General features: G+C 46.7%; 1 protein-coding gene across 2 annotated transcripts in view; it reads right to left on the reverse strand.

Moving 5' to 3' along the window:
- The window catches only part of PRPF40B (pre-mRNA processing factor 40 homolog B), a 75,845-nt gene extending 57,008 nt beyond the window's left edge, over window positions 1-18,837 (reverse strand). For both annotated transcript variants that reach the window (XM_032294312.1, XM_032294326.1), the window contains exon 1: window positions 18,326-18,837. The gene's annotated coding sequence lies outside the window, so the exon portion shown is untranslated. The remainder of the gene's footprint in view (window positions 1-18,325) is intronic.
- Window positions 18,838-18,895: the final 58 nt, after the last annotated feature.

Raw genomic sequence — 18,895 nt, forward strand, 5'->3', positions numbered from 1 at the left:
CTGCCCGGGCTGCTGCCTTGGGGTGGTGGCTGTGCTGCCTCCTTTGGGAGTGCCCTCCTAGACACTCTCCACTCCCTAAAGTGCACCTTCTCTCGGGCCGCCTGCTCCTGGCCCACCATGAGTCCTCATGCCCACCTGCTGCATGGTGCTGGGTCACTTGCCTCTTTGAGGTCCTGCCACCCTCGTCAGCTCCCCTGGTCATGCTGTCTGGCGCACAGCACCATCTGGGCTCATGACTAGGTCCGACCTCATGCCCCGTTCTCCTGGTCTGCCTGGCACTGGCAGCCTGTTCGTCTCCGGGCCTACTGGGGTGTCTTCTTAGCACATGGGGGAGGGATGCTTATCTTCCCTCCATGGTTTGAGACGCTAGGAAGACTGCATCTCTCAAAACCCAGCAGCCCCCCATTCTCTGAGATCGATTTCAGCTTTGTCTTATAAGCGTGTCCCCTGGGCTCTGTCTGACAGGTGGTAGAGCTGCATGTCTGCAGACACCAAATGTTTTCTGAAGCTGGAGGAGAATCTTAGCCTTGACTTTGAGTGCCCTGCCCTTCCCTTACTCAGGGTCTGTTCCTGACAGCTAAAAACGCATTGGTACACACATGTGCACCAAGATGCACATGAACACAGACTCACACAGGCGTATGACATGCTGGAGACAGACGAGGGGACTTACAACGCGGCCTCTGGGAAAGAGACTAGACGGGGCTGGGGCCAAGGAAACACAAATGGGTGGGAAGGAGCAAAGAAGAATGAGGGGAGGGAAGAGGAAGTTTTCTGTGAGGTCAGACAAAAGGCAGATTCGCTGGAAGAGAAGCAGAGCCCCAGGGACTTGGCAGAATGTTGTGTTGAGTGGTTCTGTGTCCAGGTTGAGTCTGGGCCCAGCTCTGGACTTGACTCTGGGAAATGCTCAGGTGGTGGACCTGGACCTTGGATGGGCACTCGCCTGCCCTGGGCCGTGTCTCAGTTGCTCCCCGACCTGTAACTGTATTAACTCTTTCAGTGCCTCAGCTAACCAAAGGAAGGAATGCCAGGGACCTACCGATGAATCTGCTGAATTTGTTCAAAAAAAGTCAAGCAACTCACTCCCTGGAACCCAAATAAGCCAGAAGGATCAAGACAGCCCCAGTCTCCACTCCATCCATTAGCCAGTGATTCTCAACCTTCAGAGGGACTGAAACCACAGAGAACTTGGTTGAAATGCAGGTTCCCAGCTGGTGCTTTTAAAGAAACCCTCTGGGTGTTGCTGAGTATTTCTAGAACTTTGAGAAACACTGCTTTCCTCCTGCAGTCCCCAAACTATGTTTTTAACAAAATAGAGGTTGGTTTATCTTAAAATTCTGTCTCATTGCTGAAACCCACACCTGCTCCACTCAATTTTAGGAACCTCTGAGTGTTGTCTGTGTCCTTTGGGAGCAAACATGCCGAGATGGCTGTGATTGGTACCTGGAACTTAGTAGGTGTAACTCCATTTAATCAAAATATGGACAGATATGTCACTGACATGCCAGTGATTTGCATGAAAGCTCAGAAGGTAAGAACAAAAGGAGATACCAAATATAGACCACAGCCAGGTGTCACAAGGTGGGAGGCAAAGATGAGTGTGTCTCTGAGTGAGGACAAAGACGGAAGAAATGGAGACATGAGGTTCAAATGTAGATGATGTGGGCTAAGGAGGCTGTCTCTGCCAGGTGTCTGTCAATTCAGTTAAGACACTAATTCGCTTAGTTCGATCAGCTCATAAGCACCTGCACACCCTCCTCCTGGCACACAGCTACCTGCCTGGTCCCTGCTCAGTCTCTTCCTCCCCATCCTTCTCTACTCACCAGCACCCCTGGCCTAGGGATCAGGCATAACAAATAGGAAATGACCCTGTCCTCAGAGAACTCATGTCCGACCATTCTCTCCTCAGGAATGGCTCTCATCCTTGCTTCCAGCCTAAGGCTGAGATTCCAGAAAGCTGAGCAGGATGTGGGATGTGAACAGCCAGTTCTGTGGTTGATGCCAGGAGTAGGATTTATTTTCTGAGCCGCAGCTTAAGCTGTCGCGAGGATGCCTGGTGTGGGAGGAAGGGGAACAGTAACCTGATGCAGGTCACACACACAGCACAGCTGTGCCAGCCCCGGGCTGTTTGCAGCATCTCGGGTCCCAGGCTCTTTCTTTTCTGGAGGCCACACCCCAATGATACTTAACATCTTAAAATGCCCTCACACTAAATGCATTATGCTAAATAATTGGAAAGCATTTTTATAACCTTGCTTTAGAAATGAACTATAAGAAAGTTATTTAATGTATACTTGGCTGTGAGTGACATCTCCGCCATCGGCATGCACAGAGAAGAAATCGGACAAGTTTTATAAATGTAATGAGACTATTTTGAATATTAAATTTGACAGTGAATGAAACTGACAATATTATGTTTTATAAAGATTTCATACATATTCATACATTCTTGGTTTTTAAATTTTGGCACCAATAATATTTTCAAAGGTTTCATGTTTTCACAGGCTTTTGGCACTGTGCTTAAGGGGGCTGGTGGCTGAACTTGTTCTGGTGATGGAGGACTTTGACCTTCTGCATGTCCTCTAGTGAACTCTCTGGCAAGCACACAGAGCGTCTGACATTCTTCTCCTGCTTTGGTAACAATTTTGTCTTCTTAAAGGCAAAGAAAGCCTGCACAGGCCAAGCTGTGAAGCCAAGAAGGTTGGAAGACAAATATACATGTGGGGGTGCCTTTGCATATGTATGTGTGTGTATGTATATGTGTTTGTGTATGTGTGTATCTATATGTATGTGCCCATATATGTGTGTATATATGGGTATATATGTATATAAGTATGTATGCATGCATATAAGTGTGTGTATGTATGCATGTATAAATATGTATATATGTAAATGCATAAATGTGTATGTATATATGTGCATATGTGTAAATGTGTATATGTGTATGTGTGTATGTCTGGTGTTTTTCTAGTGATGAGGCTCACTGATACTATACAGGAGCCTCATTTTTTTGTTTTTTTTTCAGAGCAAAGTTGACATTTCTGGTCAATCTATTTAACCTCTACCTCCCAAAAATTCAGGGAAGACAAGGCATGGGAAGGAGTGTTTATTTGAGCACTGCTTCAGGCCATATTCAGGGACTCACCATAGCTTTGCTTGCATGGCACACAGCCTCAGATGAGGAACCAAAACAAATATGGAAGGCGACATGGGAGAGGGTCTACTCCAGCCCTGACTAACTGCAAAGAGGTGTACAGTGGAAGGGAGAAAAGCCCTTCAGAAATAACTCAGCCATACAGCCAGGGAGGGGAAAGCCATGCAGGCTATGACTTTTTGTGGCCTGAAAAGTCAGAAAACAGATGAGCATGACTCTATGATCAGAGGAGTCATCTTATCAAGAAGAGAAGATGTGCATGGCTGGATGCTGTAACTATCAAGTGAGGACTTTGAAGGTAGCTACATCTAACGTGTTATAGGATCTGCCTCTAACCGGTGAGCAACATGCAGGAACACATGGGGAATCTGAGTAGAGAGTAGGAAATTGTACAAAAGAAATGGAAACTTGGAGATGCCAGAAATGAAACTCTTAACATCAGATATACAGAAATCCTTTGGCAGGTTTATCACCCCACTAGACAAAAGCAAGGCAAAAAAATTTTGCGAATTTGAGGCAAGATCAATAGAAATTAGCCAACTATAACACAGAGAGAGTAAAAGAAACAAACCAGCAACTCCCAAAACACCCAAGATGTGTGGGACAGTACCAATGGTTTCACACACATGTGACTGAAGTCTCAGAAGGAGAAAGGAGAAGAAATATTTGAAGAGCTATTTGAAGAGATCATTACTGAGAATTTCCCAAATTGAAGACAAGAAGCCACAGATCCAAGGAGCTCAGAAAACTGAAAAAGGATAAATACAAAGAAAAACATACCTCACCATATCAGTAAAACCTGAAACCAAAGATAAGAGAACAATTTGAAAGCCGCCAAAAAGAAAAAGTTACCAAGTAGAGTAAGAAATAAAGCAGTCTTCTTAGGCAGTCTTGTGTCTTATGGGTACACAAGATAACCCCGGAACCTTCTAGAATATTCTCCCATTGGGGGCAATTAGCTTAGGCAGGTATCTGTTACCTGCAAAAGCAATTGGCTGAGATGTTACATCCCACCCAATTAGCCAATTAGTCAGGAGGCCAAGCACAGTGGCCTCCCATCTCCAGTTCTCCATACCCCTGCCCTGGCTCTTGTGTCACACCCTGCCCCTCCTCTCTGCACACCCTGGGAGGCCCTGTGCTGGCTGGTGGCTTCATCACCCTTCAAACACTATTTATTGCCTCTAAGCTGGGAGGAACCTGAGCAGGTGGAGGCTGGATAAACTAGATGCCAACCTCAGTGACCCTCAAGGCAGGCCCTGGGGTCTGACTACTGCCCTACATTCTTTCCCAGGAGCTGAGCAGCCTGGAACGACCAAAGCCTGAGTCCAGCTGGTGCGCCACTCAGGGTGCTGCTGCAGGATGCCCATTGCCACTGGCAGCAGCACTGTGAGCAGGCAGCTGCCACTGATTCAAGCCACCACTGGTCAAGAAGATTTGGGTTTCCTCTCCCATCATAGCCAAGCTGTCAGGTGCCCCATTTCCTCACTTTCTGGAAGAGGAGGAGCCTTTCCTGCAGAAGCCACAAGGAGGCAGCAAAGTGCTTGTCTAAGAGCCTCAGCTGGCCTGGAGAGTGGCCAGGAATTAAAGGGAGGGGACTGTGGGAAGAGAGACACAAAGGAAGCTGCTGTGGGTTCCTGAGAAGGTGCAGGTCCAGCATGGACCGCAAATGCGGCAGAGGGAGGAGAAGACTCGAGGCATTCCAGATCCAGGCTATGGACACGGGGATCCTGAAGATGACTCATGGTGGTAGAGTCTGCTCTCCCTGAGCCTGGGCCCCCTTCCTCCTTGCTTGACTGCCCCCTCCCAGCAGGTCCTCTGCTCTGTATTGGCAGAGATCTATCCCTGCAAATGACCCTTTGGGCAGCTGTTTTTAGGAGCTCTGCCAGGAGGCCCTTCCCATGGACTTCCTCAAGCATATAGCATGGCCCCATTGATTCATTTACTCATTCATCCATTCAACAAGTACCTATTGGGCACCTAACTCATTATGAGGCAATGTTCTACGTGTCAGGGATACTGTGGTGAGTAAAACAGATTTTTAAAAGGTGTTTTCACAAAGCTTACATTCTATGGGGGGAAAAGACAAGAAACAAAAATAAATTAGTAAAATATACAGTTATGTCAGCAGGTAAAAGGTGCCAGGAAGAAACACAAATTTCAAGAGGAATAAGGCAGCAGAATGCAGGGGAGTGGGTGTTACCATTTAAAGTAGAGAGGGCATGGCAGGATATTTCAGTGAAGGCTTGAAGCAGGTGAGGAGGTAACCCAGGGGAAGGGCGTGCCGGGCAGGGTGAGCATGCTGAGGTGGGAGCCTGCCTGGCACACTCAGGGGGACAGCAAGGTGCCTGGGGTAGCTGGTGTGGGTGAGTGGGAGGGTGGGGGGAGACACACTGCAGAGGCAACTGGGAGGCAGATCACACAAGGCCTTGTGGGCCACTGTAAGGACCACTGTTCACCTGGAATGCAATGGGACCCACTGCAGAATTCTGAGCAGAGAAGTGACATCATCTATTCTTCAATTCAAGAGCATCATCCGGCTGCAACAGTGAGCACAGACTGGGAGCAGGGAGACCAGCTGGAAGCTGTTTCAATTTCCACCCCATTCAGAAAGCCTAGTCAATGAAGGCCAGAGTGGTGGCTCACGCAAACAATCCCAGCACTTTGGGAGGCCAAGGCGGGTGGATCACCTGAGGTTAAGACTTCAAGACCAGCCTGGCCAACTTGGTCTCCACAAAAAAATACAAAAATTAGCCAGGCATGGTGGCAGGCATCTGTAATCCCAGCTCCCCAGGAAGCTGAGGCAGGAGAATCACCTGAACTCAGGAGGTGGAGGTTCAAGTGAGCCAAGATCGCATCATTGCACTCTAGCCTAGGTGACAAGAGTGAGATTCCATTTCAAACCAAAAAAAAGAGAGAAAGCTTAGTCAATGAGCTCAGATGCCCCCTCCACCACAAAGCCTCCCCTAATCCTCCCTAAGCCTCCCCTTCTCCTGGGGGCTCTCTCGCCTATGTGTGTGGATCTCTTCCAGGATTGGTCCATCTTGCCTTTGTTCTGGGATTATTGGTGAGTCTGCCCTCAACCCCACTAGACTTGAAACACTTTTTTGTTTGTTTGTTTGTTTCTGTCCCAGGCTGGAGTGCAGTGGCACGATCTTGGCTAACTGCAACCTTCACCTCCCAGGTTCAAGTGATTCTCCTGCCTCAGCCTCTGGAGTACATGGGACTATAGGTGCCCGTCAGTGTGCCCAGCTAATTTTTGTATTTTTTTTTTTTTAAGACGGGGTTTCACCATGTTAGTTAGGCTGGTCTTGAACTCCCGACCTCAGGTGATCTGCCCGCCTTGGCCTCCAAAGTGCTTGGATTACAGGCGTGAGCCACCGCGCCCGGCCTAATTTTTGTATTTTTAGTAGAGACAGGGCTTCACCATGTTGGCCAGGATGGTCTCGAACTCCTGACCTCGTGATACACCCACCTCAGCCTCCCAAAGTGCTGGGATTACAGGCATGAGCCACCACGCCGAGACTAGACTTGAAACTCTTTAAGACGGATGCCCAGTTGCTCTCACAGCTTACCTTCCCCTCTTCCCGGCCCCTCAAAGGGCCATGCACACAGTAGAAACCAAGTCAAGCTTTCCCTAAGGAGTAAGTGCTCCCACCCCTCCTTCGCTGCCTCTGAGGCTTCTTCTAGGCTGTTTCTGCCTGGAGCACCACAATCATTGTATTAAATGCTTGGCCACCATGAAAGCCGAAGTGCCGTCTGTGAGCCACATGTTACTGTCCCTCAGCACAGCCAGGTTTACAGGACACAGCTTGTCGCTGGCCCATAAGGCGGCCTGTCAGCGCTGGCAGGAAGCACACACAAACCAGAGCTGCATAGCCAGTGGCCTCTCTGGAGGCTCCTGAGAGCAATTCAATTTATTTTTCATTTATTGATTCTTTAAACATTTATTGAGCACCTATGGTGGTGCCATGCTCTGTACTAGGCAGCAGGGGCATGGAAGTGAGGAAAACTCATTTCCCAGGAGCCTATTGCAAACACAGGTTGCTGACTGGTTACAAAGCTCTGGCGCAGCTACAGAAATGGAAAGTAGGGTCCTGAACTCCCAGGGACTCACAATCCACCTGCCACTCCTTCAGCAACTGTACTGTGCCAAGTGTAGGAGTTGGCTCTGAAACAGAGGGGTCATGGCAAGCCTCATGGGAAGACACTTGAGACTTGAAAAGCTGGGGAGGTGGGCCATGGGGGAATGGTGACATTGGGAGGGTCCCACCTCACACTCCAGTATGGAGAAAGAGTAGTAACTGGTACGGAGTCAATGTGGGAACACAAGACAAAGTGCAATGGAGAACAGGGAAGATGTTCAAGGAAGTGAAGGTCTGGGGAGGCCTTCGGGGCTAAGTTGGATCTCCAGGAAATGTGGAAGGATGGGTGGAACTATTGCAGGGTGTGGGGGTGGGCAAATCTGGGAAATCCAAGGGAAAAGGAGGACACTGTAAGCACAGACCACGTTCATGCGGCAGTAAGTGGCTGGCAGGGCTGTAGTTCCACACCACGTGTTGTAGGAGATAAGCCAAGCTGGGACTGGATCTGGATGGGCTTGAAGGCCAACCAGAGGATGCTCCTCTGTAGGTAGTGGAGAGCCACTGATGGCAGCGTGGAGAATTTAGAGAATGGAGACAGGGACAGCAAGGAGAGGAGCAGTCGTGGAGGTGTGCACGACAGTCATGTAAAGAACCAGTTACAACTGGAGCCACTCACTCATGAGTTGCTTGTCCACAGATACAGTTATTATGCACAAAACCTTGTGCCGACTGAAGGTGGGATAAGACAGATGTGCAGAAAACAAAGAAAAATAAAACCCAGTTTATGTGGAAGATTTTAAATCAAGGGAGAGACAGACACCAGTAAAGCTCAAGCACCCTCTTCCTTAAGGTCCATGATCTTGGTCTCCCACCCACATTTCCCACACTCCTCCAGCTCCTGAAGATTTTCATTCTCTTCTGCCTGTGTTCCCTAAGGGTTGCTCCACCTGGACTCTCCTGTTATGCCGCAGGACATTCCAAGATGACTTCAGATTTCCCTATGGCCTCAAACATCAGCTATACGATGATGATTCCCAAATCCATTCCCATTTCCAATCTCTCCTCTGAGTCACAGAGCTGTACATGCAAACACTCAACTGCACATCCCAACTGATTGCCAACTGGCACCTCCAACTCAATCTATTCAAATGAAACTCATAACCTTTCCTTCTCACCCCCAACCCTGCAGCTGCATTTGTGCCTCTGGTCTCAATGCACACCCACCAGCCTCATCCTGCCAAAGCCTGAACTGGGCATCATTGGTGCCTGAGCTCCTGCACCCGTTTATGCAATCTGTCATCAAGCCCTGTCATCATCTACATCTTAAGTGTCTTCCCCTCAGTAACTACCCTAAATTGGGCCACGAACTGCTCTCCCTGGCGTCTGTTTTACTCTTTCAATCTATGCTTCATACTAAGCCAGAGACATTTAAAATGCAGGTCTAATTCCACACTCTGGTTTCAAAATTCATTAATGGGTCATCATTTTTCTTAGGATAAAGTTCAGTGATGGCCTATAAAGATTTTTGTGACAGCTCTTCAGCCTGGATGTATATTCCATTGTATGCATGTGCAATGATTTATTTAATTAGTCCTCTAGTGAGAGATGTCTGAGTTGGTTTTTGCTAAACTTTTGCAGAATAAACATTCCTCCAGTTGATAACTCTTCTCTTTTTAAGAGATGAGGTCTCACTTTGTCCCATGCTGGAGTGCAGTGGTGTGATCATAGCTCACTGCTGCCTTGAACTCCTGGGCTCAAGAGATCGTCCCACCTCAGCCTCCTAAGTGGCTGGGACTATTGAACCCAGCTAATTTTTTTATTTTCTTTTTTTTGTAGAGACGAGTTCTCACCACTTTGCCCAGGCTGGTCTTGAACTCCTGGGCTTAAGCAATCTTACCACCTTGGCTTCCCTAAGTGCCAGGATTACAGAGGTGACCACCACACCAGGCTAATTTTATATAAAATTTATTTTGTATATGTGCAAGTACATTGGATCAGAAATTCTATGCATTTGTAAATTCTGACAAGTCTTAATGAATTATAGTTCTAACAGTAACATGAGAGGGCTCATTATCCTACAACCATGCCAAAGCTAAGTGTCCAACATCTAGATTTTTTGTCAATCTGTGGGTGAAAAATTATATCTAATTGTAGTTTCTTTTTTTTTTTTTTTCTTTTAAAAAAATAGAGACAGGGTTTCACCGTGTTGCCCAGGCTGGTCTCGAATTCCTGAGCTCAGGCAATCTGCCCGCCCCGGCCTCCCAAAGTGCTGGGATTACAGGCGTGAGCCACCACGCCCGGCCCTAAATGTAGTTTCAATTGTCCTGTGAGGTTCAGTATTTTTTCATGTTTAAGAGACATTTATTTTTCCATTAACCATTCCATTTTCTTACAGAATTTTTATTTTCCATATTGATTTGTAGAGATTTTGTACATAATAAGCAAATTAGCCCCTCTGACTATGATATTAGTTGCAAATATTTTCCCTACTTTGCCATTTGTCTTTCTTTATGGTGTTTTTTGCTCTGTAGAAATTATAGATTTTTATGTTGACAGAATTTGTCTTTTTTTAAAGCTATGAGAAAATATGTGCCATTCTGGAAAACACTTTCTCCACTGTGACATTATACATTTAATTTGTGGTTTTACTCTTTTACATTTACTTATTTACTTAGAAATGGAGTCTCACTCTGTCACCCAGGCTGGAGTGCAGTTGCACAATCTCAGCTCACTGCAACCTCTGTCTCCCAGGTTCAAGTAATTCTTCTCCCTCAGCCTCCCGAGTGGCTGGGATTACAGGTGCCTGCCAACATGCCTGGCTAATTTTTTCGTATTTTCAGTAGAGACGGGGTTTCGCCATGTTGGCCAGGCTGGTCTGGAACTCCTGACCTTGAGTGATCCACCTGCCTCAGCTTCCCAAAGTGTGGGGGTTACAGGCATGAGCCACCACGCCCGGCCTATTATGTTGTCTTGATCAAAAAGCTTATGTGTGCGCTAGTGTCCTCTGGATTTTACCATTTTAACTACTGTATTAATATATGGTACAGCGATTCTCCTCTCATTAACCTTACTTTTCAAAATGTTCTCATGGCTATTCTTTTTGTTGTGTTTTGCTTGTTTTTCATCCTGAGGATGCTACTGAAGCAACATGGTTATCCCTGAGGCAAAAATTTCAATATGAATTTATATTCAGGTTGCGTACTCTATTGGTATTTTTATTAGATTTGGGTTAAATTTATGGATTAATTTATGGAGGCTGACATCTTTGTAACAGTGAGTCTTTCTACGCAAAAATAGAATATGCCTTCCCATTTATTCAGATTTCCTTTGGTGGCATTTTAGTTTTGGGTACTGATATGGTTTGGCTCTATGTCCCCACCCAAATCTCATCTTGAATGGTAATCCTCATAATCCCCACATCTCCAGCAAGGGACCTGGTGGGAGATGATTGGGACCTGGTGGGAGGTGATTGGATCATGGGGGCAGTTTCCCCATGCTGTTCTTGTAATAGTGACTTCTATACCATCTGATGGTTATGTAAGTGTTCCTCTTTCACACTTACTCTGTCTCGTCACCTTGTGAAGAAGGTGCCTGCTTCCCCTTCACCTTCTGTCATGATTGTAAGTTTCCTGAGGCCTTCCCAGCCATGCAGAACCGTGAGTCAATTAAACGTCTTTCCTTTATAAATTACCCAGTCTCTGGTATTATCTTTTTTTTTTTTTTTTGAGACACAGTCTTGCTCTGTCACCCAAGCTGGAGCGCAGTGGTACAATCTCGGCTTACTACAACTTCCACCTCCCGAGTTTAAGCGATTCTCCTGCCTCAGCCTCTTGAGTAGCTGGGACTACAGGTGCCTGCCACCATACCTGGCTAATTTTTTGTATTTTTAGTAGAGACGGGGTTTCACCATGTTAGCCAGGAAGGTCTCGAACTCCTGACCTCATGATCCACCTCCCGAAGTGCTGAGATTACAGGTGTGAGCCACCATGCCTGGCCCTGGTATTATCTTTACAGTAGTATAAGAACAGACTAATGCAGGTACCTAGATCTAGCACATTTATTGTGCTTGGTTTACTGTGTTGTTGCTGTTGTAAACAATACAATTTATTCTTTTATATTCTCAAAGAGGCGGTTTTAAAAAATGTACTCATTTGTACCAATTTTCCTAAAGTATCTTATTTGTATTAGTATTTCAGTTGATATCCTTGATTTTTCAGGTAGTCTATCATTCATAAATATTTTAACTTTTCTAGTTTTTATATGTCATTTCCTTTCTCTTCTTTAATTATGTAAGCCAGTACTTCCAAAGGAAAATTAAATAAAAAGAGTCACAGGGGCCATCCTTGTTACACACATAATTAATGAGAATAATCCAGACTTCTTCAGTAAGCATGATTCTGGCCTTTGGAGTAAAATGTGTTGATTTTATCATGTTACAGAAGCTGGATGTTTCATTCGGTTTTGTCTGTGATTCTCTAACCTGGGGGCTGATATGTCAGAGGGTTTCAATATGTATGTGAGACTCTTCCTTTGCAAATGGTTTCTCTTCCCTCACAGAAAAACAAAACAAAACAAAACCGTATACAGATCTCAAGTAGAGTGTATGCTGACTTAAACTGCATTGCAAATCCCAAGGTAACTTAGTAATGGTCAACATCTTTATTCGATTTGACTCCCTAGGAAGATAAAACACTTGAGCCAACAACAGCAAGATTCTGTGTCCTCTGGATCCCAGGAGGTAACAGCCCTAGCTAAGGCAGCAACTAGTCTTGCTCTAGTGGACAAGAGTGGGGAGGGGCTGTGCTATCAAATTCTGGGTCCTAGAGACAGACCACCTGGCACGAGGCAATCAGACCTAAGCCCTAAGAGCAGTAACAACAGCTAACATTTTTTGAACACTTGCTATGTAATACCTGCTTGTTTCAGTAGTAAGTAATTTACTCCTTGCAACCATCCTACGAAGTGGAGACTATAATTTCCCCACAGATGATGAAATTGAGGCACAGTAATGTAACTTGCTTAAGGTCATAAAGTGGTAGGTGATAGAGGCAATTTCAAACCAGTTTGACTCTACAGCCTATGTCCTTTTCGATTGTTTAGTTCTACGTACTCACAGAGACTATGTTTTTGGAGGGTTTTTTGGTTTTTTTTTTTTGAGATGGAGTCTCACTCTGTCACCCCGGCTGGAATGCAGTGGTACCATCTTGGCTCACTGCAGCCTCCACCTCCCGGGTTCAAGCAATTCTCTGCCTCAGCCTCCCAAGTATTACACGTGCTTGCTATGATGCCTAGCTAATTTTTATATTTTTAGTAGAGATGGGGTTTCACTATCTTGGCCAGGCCGGTCTTGAAACTCCTGACCTTGTGATCCACCCATGCTGGCCTCCCAAAGTGCTGGGATTACAGGCATGAGCCACCGAGCCTGGCCTTTTTTTTTTTTTTTTTGAGACAGGGTCTCACTCTGTCACCCAGGCTGGAGTGCAGTGGTGCAACCATGACTCACTGCAGCCTTGACCTCCCTGGGCTAAAGCAGTCCTCCTACCTCAGCCTCCCGAATAGCTGGAACCACAGATGCCCACCACCACGCCCAGCTAATTTTTGTATTTTTAGCAGAGACGGGGTTTCACCATGTTACCCAGGCTGGTCCCGAACTCCTAAACTCAAGTGATCTGCCCGTCTTGGCCTCCCAAAGGGCTGGGATTACAGGCATGAGTTCCCAGGCCTGGTCAGAGCCTATGTTCTTAACCACTGTGTTCTAATCCCCCAGAAGACAGAGCCTGGGGCCCTGAGGAAAGATCCAGGAGGAACCATGAACGTGGCCTCCATTGCAAGCAACATCTACCCCAGGGAAAGAGTGACTGACTGTGAAAGACTTCTCTAGAACAGGAGTCCCCAACCTGTACTGGTCCATGGCCTGTTAGGAACTGGGCCGCACAGCAAGAGATGGCAGCAGGCAAGTGACCATTACCACCTGAGCTCCGCCTCCTGTCAGATCAGCGATGGCATTAGATTCTCATAGGAGAATCTATTGTAAACTGCACGTGCAAGGGATCTAGGCTGCATGCTCCTTATGAAGATGTAATGCCTGATGATCCGAGGTGAAACAGTTTCATTCTGAAACCATGTCCCCGAACCCCCCATCTGTGGAAAAAATTATCTTCCACAAAACCAGTCCCTGTTTCCAAAATGCTTGGGGACCACTGTTCTAGAGCCAGGAAGAGTTAACTGGAAGCTGGATGATGGGTGCCATTGCTAGCTTTTCTTTTTATCCACATTCCTCTTTTGGTTTATTTGCTGGCCCCTCTTCCTCTGCCTTGCCCTAAATGTTGGCATGCCCCATGCAGTGGTCTTGAGCCCTCCTCATTCTCTTATCTACACTCTCTCTGTAAGCATCCACATCCAGATCTTCCTGATGATAACTCCCCAGTGAATATCTGCAGTCCAGGCCTCTTCTCTGACCCGACTAATGTGCCCACTCTCTATAGCACCACTGAGATGCCTTATAGGCATCTCAAACTTAACATGTCTAAAACAGAACTTTTTGTTTCAGCCGCTGTACAAACCTGCTTCTCACACAGACTTCTCTTCTGCAGTCAATTTACGCAAGACACTTACTCAATAAATATTTATTAAGCACCTGCTATCGCAGTGAACAAAACAGACAAAGACCCTGCCTTCCTAAAGCTTACATTCTGCTGCTGGAAAACCTATAATAAACAGAAAAAATAGCTAAATTACATCATACATTAGAAGATAATAAGGGCTAAGGAGAAACCCAGGAAGAGGTACAGTGTGCAAGGGATGAGGACTAAAATTTTTAAAAGAGCAAGAAGAAGAGCAAGAGATGAAATCAGACAGGCAACAGGGGCTGGGCTGTGAGCTTTTATCCTGAGGAAGATGGGGGACTTTGAACAGAACCAGGATGCGAGTAGATTGCCAATCTAATAGGAATACCCCAGCTGCTGTGAATAAACTAAAGAGGGGCAGTAAGAATGAAAGCAGGGAGACCCATTAGGGAACTCTTGTTATAGTCCAGGTAAGAGATGATGGATAATGGGGAGTTGGACTAGGAGACCATGGAAAATTGATAAGATAGGGTCAGATTCTGGATATATTCCGAAGGGGTTGTGTTTCTACCATCCACCCAGGTTCTTAGGCCAAAAATCTCAGTCTCATCCTTGATCCTTCCCTTTCCTTCATATCCCATATCTAATCCATCAGCAAGTCCTTGTGTTTCTGTTTCCAAAATGTGCCAAAGTCACAGTTCCTGTCCATCTTTACCACCCCCACGTCAGCTAAACCACCTGGGTTTACATCTCACCTGGATCACTGCAATACCCTCTACCCTGATCTCACTCTCACCTGGATCACTGCAATACCCTCTACCCTGATCTCACTCTCACCTGGATCACTGCAATACCCTCTTACCTGATCTCACTCTCACCTGGATCACTGCAATACCCTCTTACCTGATCTCACTCTCACCTGGATCACTGCAATACCCTCTACCCTGATCTCACTCTCACCTGGATCACTGCAATACCCTCTACCCTGATCTCACTGCTTCCTTTTTTGTCCCCTGGAATCTACTCTTCACAAGCAGCCAGAGGGATCATTTTTAAGCTTAAATCATATCATAGGATGCCCCTGCTTGTGATCCTTTAAGAGCTTTGCAATGAACTAAGAATACAGGCCAAAATCCATACTGAGAACTACACAGGCTGGCATGGGCTGCCCTCTGATGACTTCTCTGTTCTCAACTCTTTCCCTCTTTCTCATGATCGCCCTGCTCCAGCCACACAAGGCTCCTTCCTGTTGCTCAAACACCAAACTCCTTCTTGCTTTGGAGCCAGAGCTTTCCCCTCTGATGGGGTCAGTGTACCCCAGCTTGTTGCATGACTGGTAGCCTATCAACCATCGAATATCAGCTCAATCATCACCTCTTCATAGAAGACCATCCTGAGAACTTTCATCTAGTGCAGATAGTATACTATATATACTAACTATAGCTAGTACAGTCCACCACACTGTGTAAACAGAAAGCTCACGATCTTGAGCAGGAAGCTGCCCTTTAGAAATCCCTGTATCCATACTACAAGGATGTCCAGGTCTCTTTTTATCCAATAGTAGGGAGGACTGAGGACCAGAGGGGAAGTATGAGTCTCCAGACACCAAACAGGAGATGATGGCAACCACCACCTTTCCCTCATGACATCTTGTGGGAGGGAATTACTTCAGGCAGCTGGGAGCCAAGAGTTTTCCTTTCTCCTCTCTCACTCAAGAAGTTATGGCTCGGTACAGTGGCTCACACCTGTAATCCAGCACTTCGGTAGGCCGAGGCGGTGGATCATTTGAGGCCAGGAGTTCAAGACAAGCCTGGCCAACATGGTGAAACCCCATCTCTACTAAAAATACAAAAATTAGCCGGGTGTGATGGCAGGCACCTTTAATTCCAGCTACTTGTGAGGCTGAGGCAGGAGAATCACTGGAATCCAGGAGGTGGAGGTTACAGAGAGCCAAGATTGTGCCACTGTACTCCAGCCTGGGTGACAGAGCGAGACTCTGCCTCAAAATCAATCATGCTATCCTCCCGCCGCCCAAGATGCCGAAAGGAAAGAAGGCCAAGGGAAAGAAGGTGGCTCTGGCCCTTGCTGTCGTGAAGAAGCAGGGGACCAGTAAAGTGGTGAATCCCGTTTGAGAAAAGGCCTAAGAATTTTGGCATTGGACAGGACATCCAGCCCAAAAGAGACCTCACCCACTTTGTGAAACGGCCCCACTATATCAGGTTGCAGCAGCAGAGAGCCATCCTCTATAAAGTGCCTCCTGTGATTAACCAGTTCACCCAGGCCCTGGACTGCCAAATAGCTACTCAGCTGCTTAAGCTGGCCCACAAGTACAGACTAGAGACAAAGCAAAAGAAGAAGCAGAGGCTGTTGGCCTAGGCCGAGAAGAAAGCTGCTGACAAAGGGGACGTCCCCACTAAGAGACCACCTGTCCTTCGAGCAGGAGTTAACACCGTCACCACCTTGGTGTAGAACAAGAAAGTTCAGCTGGTGGTGACACATACGATGTGGATCCCATCAAGCTGGTTGTCTTCTTGCCTGCCCTGTGCAAAATGGGAGTCCCTTACCGCATTACCAAGGGGAAGGCAAGACTGGGACGTCTAGTCCACAGGAAGACTAGACCTGCTCCACTGTTGCCTTCACACAGGTTAACTCGGAAGACAAAGGTGCTTTGGCTAAGCTGGTGGAAGCTATCAGCACCAATTACAACGACAGATACGAAAAGATCCACCATTACTGGGGTGGCAATGTCCTGGGTCCCAAGTCTGTGGCTTGCATCGCCAAGCTTGAAAAGGCAAAGGCTAAAGAACTTGCCACCAAAACTGGGTTAAATGTACACTGTTGAGTTTTCTGTACATAAAAACAATTAAAATGATACCAAAAAAATCAATCAATCAATAAAAAGAAGTTGTGTAGCACCTTTTCTTTTTTTTTCCCATTGTAAAATATGGCTGGGCATGGTGGCTCACTCCTGTAATCCCAGCACTTTGGGAGGCTGAGGTGGGTGGATCATTTGAGGTCAGGAGTTTGCAACCAGCCTGGCCAACATGGTGAAACCCTGTCTCTACTAAAAACACTTAGCCAAGTATGGTGGTGCACACCTGCAATCCTAGCCACGTGCGAGGTTTAGGCAGGAGAATTGCTTGAACCCAGGAGGTGTAGGCTGCAGTGAGCCAAGATCACACCACTGCACTCCAGCCTCAGTGAGAGAGGAAGGCCATGTCTCCAAAAAAAAAAAAAAAAAAAAAAAACTCATGCCTGTAATCCCATCATTTTGGGAGGCCGAGGTGGGTGGATCACAAGGTCAGGAGTTTGAGACCAGCCTGCCCAAGATGGTAAAACTTCATCTTTACTAAAATTACAAAAATTAGCTGGGCACGGTGGCGCATGCCTGTAATCCCAGCTACTCGGGAAGCTGAGTCAGGAGACCCAGGAGGTGGAGGTTACAGTGAGCCCAGATCACACCACTGCACTCTAGCCTGGGCAACAGCGAAAGACTCTGTCCCCCCCCAAAAAAAAAAAAAGTGCCATGCATAGAAAAATTGGAAAATAATTAGAGAAAAAACGACTACCCCAGCCACTCGGGCATAAAATATGTTAACATTCTGGTGCATTTCCTTCAACTGTCTTCTATGTTTTTAATAGTTATGAATTCATATATATTTAATACTAATAATATTATTAATGTTCTATGTAATCACTTTTTATGCAAATTATTTCATTGGTTTTCTGATATTTTCACAAGTTTACATAATATATTTAATCAAGTGCCTGTTAAAAAATAAAACTCACGGCCGGGCGCGGTGGCTCAAGCCTGTAATCCCAGCACTTTGGGAGGCCGAGGCGGGTGGATCACGAGGTCAAGAGACTGAGACCAACCTGGTCAACATGGTGAAACCCCGTCTCTACTAAAAATACAAAAAATCAGCTGGGCATGGTGGTGCGTGCCTGTAATCCCAGCTACTCAGGAGGCTGAGGCAGGAGAATTGCCTGAACCCAGGAGGCGGAGGTTGCGGTGAGCCGAGATCGCGCCATTGCACTCCAGCCTGGGCAACATGAGTGAAACTCCGTCTCAAAAAAAAAAATAAATAAAACTCACAATCTTTCATGGGAGTTAAAATAAGCACGTACTCATTAAACAAGTCCACAGATCAGTAAATGAGGTGAGCACTCTTGAAGCAGAGGGCTATCTATACCGTCAGGGCCAGAAGGGCCAGTCTCTCATTTGACGCTTGAATTCCCTGGCAATGTCCATGTGATGTGTGCTTGACACCTCTGCTGGACAGCTTTGGAACTGAATCTTATTCTGAGCTGAAGTGTGTTTTCTCTATAGCTGCTACATTTTAGTGCCTCATAAAGGAAGCATAAAGCAAACAGAATTCCTCTTTTAGAGAACAGTCCTAGTCTTCCGGGGCATCTCTCACAGCCCGAAATTCCCAATTTTTCCGACAGGCCCGTTCTCCCATCCCAAGATTCCTTCCAAAGCACTCTCCTCTGAAGGTGCTTCCACTGGTTTTCTCTCTTACCTTCCGGCGACCACAAGTGACCCCAGCAGTCCAGGTGGGGTCGGGCTGACGGGACCAAGTGGACACCCCTCCTTTTCGCAGGGTCTTTTCCTTCTTAGCAAAGCGGCCCACGATCCTCCATCCGCTCCTCAGAGAGCCTCCCTGCCCTTTCTGTCCGCCACATCTCCCTTGCTACACTACCTCCCCGTCTAGTGCCTAACAGGTGGACCTGACAGAGTAGTTTCTCAAAAGGTGCTGGAAGGGTCAAACAATGCATAATTCGTGCTGTGCAACCCTCAGATTCCCATCCCTAGTGGGAATTTGGAAGTCGAAATCCAGTCCGCGGTCCCGCCATCTCGGCGTTGCTTCAATTAGCCCCGCTCAGTCTCAACCTGTCTCGCCTTTCCCTTTTCTCGCCACCCCTTCGATCTGGGTTACCTCTCCGGTGCCTATATTCCTTAACGTTTCCCTATATGCTGTCCTAACTAGGAAAATCTTACTTTCCGCTGTTAGTAAAGTATTTACACCTTCGGGATTATGGCCACGCCCCCTTCATGCACGTTGCCAAGACGAACCGGAAGAAGTTGCCAG

This window comes from Sapajus apella, unplaced genomic scaffold (genome assembly GCF_009761245.1).
Source record: "Sapajus apella isolate SASKATOON/1434 unplaced genomic scaffold, GSC_monkey_1.0 scaffold2, whole genome shotgun sequence".
Lineage (NCBI taxonomy): Eukaryota > Metazoa > Chordata > Mammalia > Primates > Cebidae > Sapajus > Sapajus apella.